This window comes from Agrilus planipennis, unplaced genomic scaffold (assembly GCF_000699045.2).
Source record: "Agrilus planipennis isolate EAB-ADULT unplaced genomic scaffold, Apla_2.0 scaffold155, whole genome shotgun sequence".
NCBI classification, from domain to species: domain Eukaryota; kingdom Metazoa; phylum Arthropoda; class Insecta; order Coleoptera; family Buprestidae; genus Agrilus; species Agrilus planipennis.
The window spans coordinates 191957-202771 of record NW_020439161.1 but is presented as its reverse complement, the minus strand read 5'-3'; the positions used below and the strand labels follow the sequence as shown (position 1 = coordinate 202771).

The window sequence follows — 10815 nt, the reverse complement described above, 5'->3', positions numbered from 1 at the left end:
TTTTTTATATCACTGTTTTCATAAAATTATAGGCCGATTTAGTATAAATCAACATCCGTATATTACTTGGCACCGACTTCAAAAATGTAATGACTAGGTAAAGTATATATGAACCTAATAACTTACAATTTGTTTATATTAATTGTAAGTATGTAGTTGTTTGGTTTTCGGTGTCGACTTAATTATTTTTAACTTTTTGGTGGGCAGGCTTTTATATTGTAGTTTTATCATGTTCAAATTGTATACATTGCAGACTAAACAAAAATGAAAATCGACGGAATTTTGGTTTAGTTTTCGTTTTTATCATTTAATTCGCATCTGAGAATCGTCGCATGCGCTATCGTGCAATAACGTTTGCGATAGCATTTTCGCTTTTTCGAGTTTTTCGGATCAGACGCTCTTTTGTTAGTTAACCGTGGTGGTTGATGTTCCCAGCCTTCGCCGATTTTGCGTACGCAATAAAGAAAAGTTTTCACTTAACAATTAATTATCGAGTAGCTGTCGAAAAGTTTTTCATTAATTTTGCCGGTGATAATGAAATTGTGGCAACATCTGGGGGAAACAAGAAAGGGATAATGGAAAGAAACATTTTGGTAAGTTGAATGGCGTTTTTTAAATTTCATTATGTTGGTTAGGTGCTAGGGGAATAATCGCTTTTCTTCCTGAACTTCAAATTGTGATGATAATCAAAATGTAATTAAAGTTACTAAGACCACTTTTGTAATTTATAAAATTGGTTTAGCATAAGCACGTCTTCAGTTTATTTATATATACTGGACATTTTCAATGTTTGAAGTTTTGGAGTGAGTACATGATAGTTCTTTTAGAAACACAATAATTGAATATTACATAGTTATTCTGTGATGATTAGAACGATATAGCAAAGATTAATGTAAATTCGTCCAATTTATTTAAAAAGAAATGCAATCAAAACTCTCTATCTCTATCTTGGATCTATGATTCTTAAAGCTTCTCTAATCCCCTGTTTCATATATTTTCTGGTGTAGTTGGAGATAGAGATGGGGATGGATCCTCATAAAAAGGAATTGGGTGGATCGTGCAGGCCACCGCTGAAACTTTTGTGGGGATATGTTATAGGAATTGTTTATAACACATCATTAAGATCCATAAAAGTTGGCTAATGTTGCTGGACTTAGAAAAGAGAATATGTTTATGTTTAGAATCAGATGGTCTTCATTTTGAAAAAAGGCAATATAATTTGTTGTATTTCCATCACTCCTACGTTTTTCTTCTTTAAACTATCCCATAAATCTTAAGTGTTGTTAATCAAAGTCTGTCATGTAATTCTGACCTGTCAAAAAGTTACAGCCGACTTGATAAATATTAAATTTGTTAAAACCGTTTTGCGTTTGGGATTTTCTGTTGAAATCGCTAACAGTATGAAAATAATAATAAAAGGAATAAAAATATAATATGGTATTCGATAGAGGACCGAGCGGCATTGCCTAGAGGTTTAGAATATTGTTTAATATTCGGGAAGACGTCTGTTCGATTCTGGGTCCGTTTGTCTTGGTCCATGCTTTTCTGTGGTTTCCTTGGATCACTTAGGCAAATGCTGCGACTGTAATATTTCACAGATAATCTTTTATTCTCTCCTGTCTACCACCACCCACCCATTCCCACGATTCCTGAAAGGAGACTGAAGAGTCTGAAGGTATTGCCCGCCCGGCAGTATTAGTGGCTGGTGGGAATGAAACATCTAAAAATTTAAGGTTTTTTCGATAGAGGATTAATTAAATTTTACAACTGCTGTTGACATAAAATACAGGATGTTCTATTTGAATTGCTTATACAGTTGATTAGAAAAAAACTTAAAACTTTTGGGTGTTTCATTGCCACCAGCCAGTAATGCTGGTGGGCGGGCAGTCCCTCCGGACTATGCCGGAAGGTAGGGAGGAAGGCCCTCTTCAGCCTGCTTTCAGGAATTGTGGGAATGGGTGGGTGGTGGTTCGGGTGAGAAAGATGGGACGGACGAAATGAAGACAGAAGAGAATGAAAGATTATCTGTGAAATATTACTGCCTCAGCATTTGCCTAAGTGATCCAAGGAAACCACAGAAAAACTTGGACGAAGGTAGACGGACCCGGAATCGAACCGGTGTCCTCCCGAATGCTAAGCAATGGTCTAGACCTCTAGGCCATGCCGCTCGGTAGTTGATTAGAACGATATGACAATGATTATTGTATATTCGTCCGATTGATTTAAAAAGGAGTGCAGTGAAAACTGTTTATCACCTAGACATGTTTTGATCTTGGTTGATGGGTTACCATATTATCTGTGTACTGACCAACTCTGTGTAACAAACGGTTATTCTCATGGTTGAGTGTGGACAGAAGAATTGATTCATTAATACATACCATAGAAAATAATCCACTATAGCGGGGGATTTTAGATTGTAATAAAAGGTAGCAGGCTAAAAGTTGTTTGGACGTGTAAACCAAGCAGCAATAGTTATTGTCCAAAAAAATAAAAAAAGAATAAAAACCACCTTAAAAGCCACTTTTTTGTAATGATTAAAAAAAGGCAAAAAATTTTACTAACGCAATCTACAAAAACGGCTTGAATCACTTTCGTTGTATAGACAATGAGATATGTTTGTGTTTAAAAATTATTATTCATGACAAAACAACTTGTAACTGTTTTGTATATGATATGAAGGTGTAATATGATTAGCTACACACAATGCTTGCAGGATAAACAGGAAGAAATAGGAAGAGTTGTTTTTGTTTTTAAGGGACAAATATTAGATGACAAACAAAACAGAACCGTGCGGATCATTATTCGGTCGCGGAAGTAGTCTATTTTGAGATTTTTGTAGTAATGAAGGGTTTGTTCACATGACCGCATTAGAAACTTGTAAAGCCTTAAGCTTTTCAATGAAAAGAAACTGAGTATTAGCCTACTTTTTCCTAATGAAACTTTCCGAAATTCATTTGATAAAGTTTAGAACAGATTTCGATTTAGTGGAGAGCTATAGAAAATAAATACCATGTTCAGAATGATACTACAGTTGAAACTTTCATTTGAAAAATATTAAGATACTGTATTTGTATTGTGATGATACTGTAGTCGTTTTCACATCAGCTTTGGCTTTTTAAAATTCGCTTTTTGTCGCCTGTCTGTCGATTATAAATCTTGCAAGTTAATTTTGAAGTTGAATACATGTGTGCGTGGTCTTCAACAAGTACTTTAATTACAAGGGTTGCAATTAAATGCACTTTAAAAGGGATAAATTAAGGGAGAATGATAAAACTTGAAGTTAAAATGAGGGCTTTAAAGCACTTCATTATAGCAACGAACGCATACATTTTACCTGTTCCATAGAAATTTATCAGGGTTGCTTAGGTTATATTAGTTTAAATTAGGTGAGGGTAGGTTGCATGTTAATTATTCTTTAAGATACTTTGAATTTTTATAGGGTTAATTCGATATATTGTTGAATTATTATTTTTTTTAATTAATTTTAACTCGCTACAGACAACATTCGAAAAAGGTTGTTAAAGGTGTATGTTTGGAGCACGGCGTTGTACGGGTGTGAAACATGGACAGTAGGAGCGGCGGAAAAGAAAAGGTTAGAAGCGTTCGAAATGTGGTGTTATAGGCGGATGATGAGGATATCGTGGGTAGAAAAGGTTAGAAATGAAGAGGTATTGGAAAGAATAGGAGAACAGAGGACTCTATGGAAGTCAATAAAAAATAGGCGAGATAGGTTGGTAGGACACCTTCTCAGGCATGAAGGTCTAGTCAGAGACATATTAGAGGCAGAAACAAAAGTTAGGAGGGGTAGAGGTAGACCTAGATTAGATTACTGTTCGCAAATAGTTAAGGATGTGGGCTGTTTTTAGGGAAATGCGAAGTTTAGCTCAGAATAGGAAAGAGTGGAGGTACGTGTCCAACCAGTCTTAGGACTGATGAACTTATGATGATGACAGACAACCCCAAATTAATGATAAAAAAAATTTGCTTCTGTTACTTGCCGGGAACTGAACCCGGTCCTCTGGTTTTAAGCACTAAATTAAGTGGTGCAATACCTATTCGTACGTAAAACCAGAGGCGCGGGTTCGATTCTCGGCGAGGGAGTAATAGCAACAATTTTTCCTTTTTAATTTGAGGTTATCTGTAGTGGGTAAAATTGTTAAAAAAAATTTAATTCACAAATACATTTAATTATTTTATTTTCGATTGATCCATTTTTTATGATTTCATAAGTTGTTCTATAGTTACGTATACGATAAAAAATGCAATAATTTAAACAACACCATTACGCATAGGTACTAGCTTCGTGTATCATTTTGTAAAGGAATTTGTGTGCCTGGGATAGCGCATGATCGGATATTCTGGAATAAGCTGATGATTAATAATAAAACTATATTTTAGTGTTTAAGGATTACTTTATTTCCTAGCGTTTATCATTAGCGTAAATTGAAAATATATAGATTTATTTACGAAGAGTGTTCAACATTCTCTACCGTGTACGTATTTATATTTGATTGAAATCGAAGAGTTTCAGTAGGTACATTAGTAAACAAGGGTGCGACACGTGAGATTCAATTTCCCAACATGAAATAAAAAATAAATATTTTTCAAAAAATCCTCTCTTCAACTAAACAAAAAGACATCATCATATTGCTGTTGTTATATGCGTAATACATACTTATGTAGGTACTTCTTCTCAAAAATAATGTTGAATGCTTTTGTGACCTTTAAATTACAAAATATGTATATTGAAAATTACCATTTTTGATTTTCGTATCTATTACAAAAATGTCCCGTGACCAGGAAGTTTGGAAGGCGAGCATTCAAAGGGATGAAGTGTGAAGTATCAAGGTTTTAATGACAAAACGGGTTATGCCGTTTAACCTCGTATCAAGTAAATGCCAGCACCTTGAAGCTGATGTCATTGTTTTTACCGAAATAAAAGTGGATATAATAGGGGAAGGACCAAAAGAGGGGGAGGAGTTCGCCATATAACGCAGGGGACTGGGTAATAAAATAAAAATATTAGCCTACAATATTTAAACCCAATAACTGTACAATATAGATGTTTTTAACTCAAACACATTAAACCACANATACCTAGTTTTTGTTTCCTTTTTCCTAATTCAGACTTTTAAGGAAACAATTGAAGAAAACGCCTGATCAAGGTTTGGAAAATTTAAAAAAATTTCTGCGTAAGTGAAATCTGCTTTAATCATCAGTTTATGAAATACTACGTATGCATATCCTTTTTGAAAAACTAAACTATAAGCTATTTTGAAATTTATCATACCTTTACTTCAAATATACAATATGCTAATATTAGAAAGCATGGTTTCTGAAAGGTAAATTTATAATAGTAATCCTAAGTCGTATTTGTATGCAAGCAGTAGAATTTTTTTTCTCTCTCCGCTACATTTTATTTTTATTCATGTATCTGTTTTCAAAAATTGCACGATTTTGATAAAATTAATATATGAATAATAAATTTCTTTAAATTTTGTATTTGATTTTGAAGTGAAATATTTTAAAAGAGCTCTAGTGAGTGTTGAATCGAACAGCGGTAACAAAATCTGTTACCTGTCGCGGCTTCACCTGCAATATATTACCGCTTGTAACTCAAGAATTATGTTTTTGATGAAAAATTGAGGAATTTGCCATTCATGTAATGACGTTTCATTTGCCTAAATTTGAGGTAGCCGTTACCCGCCATGGCCACGTTCGCAGTATGTATGTGATAACGTTTAAAACTGTAGATACATATCTCGTTATCTACTGAAAAGAGAAAAAAGATATTTCGTCCCGAGAGCACGTCTGGACTCATCCTGCTTTCGGCCTTGGACATCTGGTGATCTGTAGGGTCGAAAGAATACTTCTGGGTATTTTTTTTTCCACCAGCCACTAATGCTGGCTGGCGGGAAGTCCTTCTGGGGTACGCCGGAAGGTAGGGCCGAAGGCCCTCTTCAGCCTCCTTTCAGGAATCTGATAATCCCAGAATTATGATTCTGTGATGAAAAATATATGAGCATTCGTTAATCTCAGAATTTCAATATTTTTTAAATGATAGGTTACTCGTCTATATTTGAGATAGCAATTACCCGTCGTAACTTCACTCGCAATGTATATGTGATAAGTAGACAAGCATAACGATTCTTTATTGAATCTAGCCTCACTCTGTCGTATGTATTTGAGATAGCGGTTACCCATCTTGGCTTCGTCCACATTGTATGTGAATACTATAAGTACATATTTAATACCGCTGATTACTTAAGAACAATAAAGAAACTCAATCGTCTATATTTGAGATACCGATTACCCGTTGCGGCTTCGTCCGCAGTGTACATATAATATTGTTCAAAACCGCTTATAACCCTAGAACTATGATTCGTTTACATTTGAGACAGCAGTTACCCGTCGTAACTTCACCCGCAATGTATATCTATGTGATAAGTGGAAAAAAGATTTTCTATTGAATAGGGCTTCATTCTTCCATATCTATTTGAGATAGCGGTTACGTTAGGTTAAGAACAATAAACAAACTGAATCATCTATATTTGAGATACCGATTACCCGCCGTGGCTTCATCCGCAGTGTATAGGTGATAATGTTTAAAACCGCTTATAATTTCAGAACTATGATTTTATGATGGAAAATCTAAGAGCATTCTCAGAATTTCTATATTTTTAGTTTGCTCGTCTATACTTGAGATTGCAGTTACCCGTATCATAAGTGTACAAACATTCAATAACTCAAAAATCTTGTCTTGGATGTCACCTAACCCACCTGTATTTGAGATAGCGGTTACCCGTCGTAGCTTCGTAAGCAGTGTATCTACCATATATGTGATGAAAATTTAATATTGCTTATAACTCAAAAACTATGATTCTGATAAAAAAAACTGAAGAACAATCGTCATCCTTAAAATTTTGATATTTTTCGAATGACACTTCACTCGTTTATATTATTTAAAACAGTGGTTTTCCGTCGTGGCTTCGTCTGTGGTGATAAATGGATAAACATTTAATAAGTACTCAACAACTTTCTCTCAGATGACGCCTCATTCGTCTACATGTATTTGAGATTCCAATTACTTTCGTACGAACTGTATAAGCATGTGATGAATATTTAATACCACTTATATCTCAAGAATTATAATTCTGATGAAAATTGAAGAATATACATCATTCTTAGAATTTCCTTTTATCCCTTTAGAATGATATTTTTGTGAAATCCGTTCTTAGTGCGTCCCTAAGTAATCGTCAGAATATCCCATCAAGATTTCATGCCTCAATATTTTCGACTGTGAAGTGCAACAATCAGTCAATCAAGCTAGTTCCCTTATAACATAAGAAATAGAACACAGGTGCTTTAGAGTTTAACAAAATATTTCAATAACTTCATGAGGAACATAAACATTTACACAGTTTATACACAAAATCATGAAGTACGGGGAGGGAGGGATATTTAACAAAGGTGAATTTTATTAATATCTTACTGGCCATTAAGGATATGTTTAAGACGATTCTAGTTATCGATTTCGAGAAGGTTCAATTTATATCTCTTATTTTCGTTTGAAATGTGGTGTTATAGGCGGATGATGAGGATATCGTGGGTAGAAAAGGTTAGAAATGAAGAGGTATTGGAAAGAATAGGAGAACAGAGGACTCAATATAAGGCAATAAAAAATAGGCGAGATAGGTTGGTAGGACACCTTCTCAGGCATGAAGGTCTAGTCAGAGACATATTAGAGGCAGAAACAGGAGTTAGGAGGGGTAGAGGTAGGCCTAGATTAGATTACTGTTCGCAAATAGTTAAGGATGTGGGCTGTTCTAGTTTTAGGGAAATGCGAATTTTAGCTCAGGATAGGAAGGAGTGGAGGTACGTGTCCAATCAGTCTTAGGACTGACGACCTTATGATGATGATTTTAATTGTGTAAAATTTTAAATTCAAAATTGCTGGGTTGACGTTTCTCTTCGAATAGATGGTTAGCATAAGCGGATGTATTTTTATTTTTAGTAAAGGCATCCTGGTGTTTCTTAATCCTTTTGCAAAACTTCTTTCCTGCTTGACCACTATATATGTTTTGGCAACTCTCACTATTCCATGAGTTCCCTCATCTATGCATAAAGTTTTTTTCGTTTCCCATTTCCACGCTATTGGTTAGCATGTTTTTGCATTTTTGCACTGTATATAGTTATCATTTTTGTATTAGAATGTGCCACATATGACCGAAACGAGGCTGTTTGTATTGAATAACAATTTAAAAAACATTATTGTCGAAAACGAGCAGTATTAGAAGTCAAAACTTTTTAGAGAATGCTAAAACTTACAAGGAGAAAACAAAAAATACCTACAAAGAAAAATGTGAAAAAAATTACTCACAGAACTATACCTGTTCAGTCCTGACTGTATATACATATATTTTAATTCTATAGTTATGTGGGAATTCACANTGACTGATTATAATAACGTTTTCTTTATTTTTCTCTCAAAACATGATCCTTATAAGGAAGTTTCGGTTTCGGTTTCGGTTTCGGCCGAAACTGAGACCGTTGCCGAAATTCAGTTTCGATCGTCAAAAAAACAGTTTCGGTCGGACACTAGTTAGAAGCGTTCGAAACGTGGTGTTACAGGCGAATGATGAGGATACCGTAGATAGAGGAGGTTAGAAATGAAGAGGTATTAGAAAGAATAGGAGAACAGAGGACTCTATGGAAGTCAATAAGAAATGGGCGAAATAGGTTAGTAAGACACCAGAAACGGGAGTTAGGAGGGGTAGAGGTAGAGTTAGATTAGATTACCGTTCGCAAATAGTTAAGGATGCGGGATGTTCTAGCTTTAGGGAAATCCGAAGATTAGCTCAGGATAAGAGGGGTGGAGGTGCGAGTCCAACTAGTCTTAGGGGTGACGACCTTATGATGATGATGAAGTTCAAAGTGCAATATTACAACACCTAAAATACAAAATATGCAATTTCTAGTTTAGAGTAAACGTTCAGTGTACACTCACAAGTATATTGTCAGTGGTATTATTACCTATTTTTATTATTACTATCAGCATGGACTCATAATGCAAGAAAGCATAAAAATACATCGTTATATTATACTCAATTCTTGCAATACATTCTAAAAAGACTGTTAAAGATGTATGTCTTAAGCGCGACGCTGTACGGGTGCGAAACAGGCGGTGGGCGCGGCGGAAATGAAAACGTTAGAAGCGTTCGAAATGTAGTGTTCGATAACGTTCTTTTTTTTTTTTAATTTTGCTTAGTACCTAACACCTGAAGATTTTCTTGCAAAACTGTTTGTACATGTTTGTTTATCATTACTTCTAAGAAGTTCCTCTTGGATGTGGCACAGACCAATAGAACCTAATTAGAAGTCATTAAATTAGTACCTACATTACATGGGCTGGTCCTTTATTTATAGAAAGTTCCATGTACGTACGTGACGTTAATCGTAATAGGCTTTGGAAATAATGCGTACTTAATACTATTAGTAGGTAGTTCCTGGCGTGCTATTGCTTATTATTAGGGCAATTACACAAATCATTTTTTTTTCTTTATTTCCTTCCAGCAGTTGATTCCCTAAACTAATTGAAATTAATTCATACAAGTACATTATTTGTTACTTTCGTTCCGATGAAAATGATTTCTTTTTTTCCTGGTTCGTTAATTAAAATAGTTGTTTACCTTCGTTTGACGTTTCAAAAAAAAAAAAAAATGGGAAGCTTCTGTTTACCTACGTATCCGCGATTTATGTATTAAGCTCAAACAACAGACAGTAGTCATGTGTGTAATTGGGTTAAATTGATCTTTTACGCATTGTTTATCAGCTATTATTATATACAGTGATTAATGTATGAACTCACAGCTATATACGCACATTATGTAATTTAGCAAAAGAAATGTTCATAGAGCTCATCTTTTGGCTACCGACTGGATCTTGTTCTTTTTTTCGGTTGTTAAAAAAAAATGTAAAATTTAGAATCTAATCTTGCTGGTTTTTGCTTGGAGACTGTTTGGGGGGTATGCTATATTAAATAAAGAGCATTGAGTAGTCAGCAATTTATTGATATTGCCATACGTAAATTGTGATTTCGTACTTATTGATAGCAGTATTAGCATCTAGCAAGGAGGAGTTAGAATATAAAGATAGGAGATGAAAAATTAGAAGAAGTGGCCGATTTTAGGTATCTACAGAGTCAGATAATTCACGATGTAGGAACAGTAGAGACATAAAATAGATGATAGCGCAGGGTCGAGTCGCCTTAAACTAAAACAAGTCACTAGTATGCTCGCAAACAGTTAATTCAGAAATTCGATAAAGACATTATTAAAGGTGTATGTTTGGAACGCGCAGCAGTATGGGTGTGAAACATGGACGGAGGGCGCAGCGAAAGAGAAAAGGTTGTATGTGTTCGAAATGTGTTATAGGCGAATGATGAGAATATCATGGACAGAGAATGTTAGAAATGAGGAGGTATTAGAAATAATAGAAGAACCGGGGTCACTATGAAAGTCAATAGGAAATAGTTGAGATAGGTTGATAAGCTTCAAGCATGAGGGGCTAATTAAAGACATATAAGAAGCAGAAACAGGAATTAAGAGGAGTAGTGTTAGATCTAGATTAGATTTCTGTTCGCAAATAATTAAGGATGTGGGATGTTCTAGTTTTAAGGAAATGCTAAGATTAGCTCAGGATAGGTGAAAGTGGATCAATCAGTCTTAGACTGACGACCTTATGATGATGAGCATATCACAGATACTTAGCTTCGATAAATCATTGATCAAACCGAAGATGCTCCGCTAGAAGCAG

The 10815-nt window shown here is 34.9% G+C and overlaps 1 protein-coding gene across 1 annotated transcript in view; it reads left to right on the top strand.

Moving 5' to 3' along the window:
• Positions 1-227: 227 nt before the first annotated feature.
• Positions 228-10815, top strand: part of LOC108737481 (sex peptide receptor-like) — an 86326-nt gene continuing 75738 nt past the window's right edge. The window contains exon 1 of the mRNA XM_018470342.2: positions 228-593. The gene's annotated coding sequence lies outside the window, so the exon portion shown is untranslated. The remainder of the gene's footprint in view (positions 594-10815) is intronic.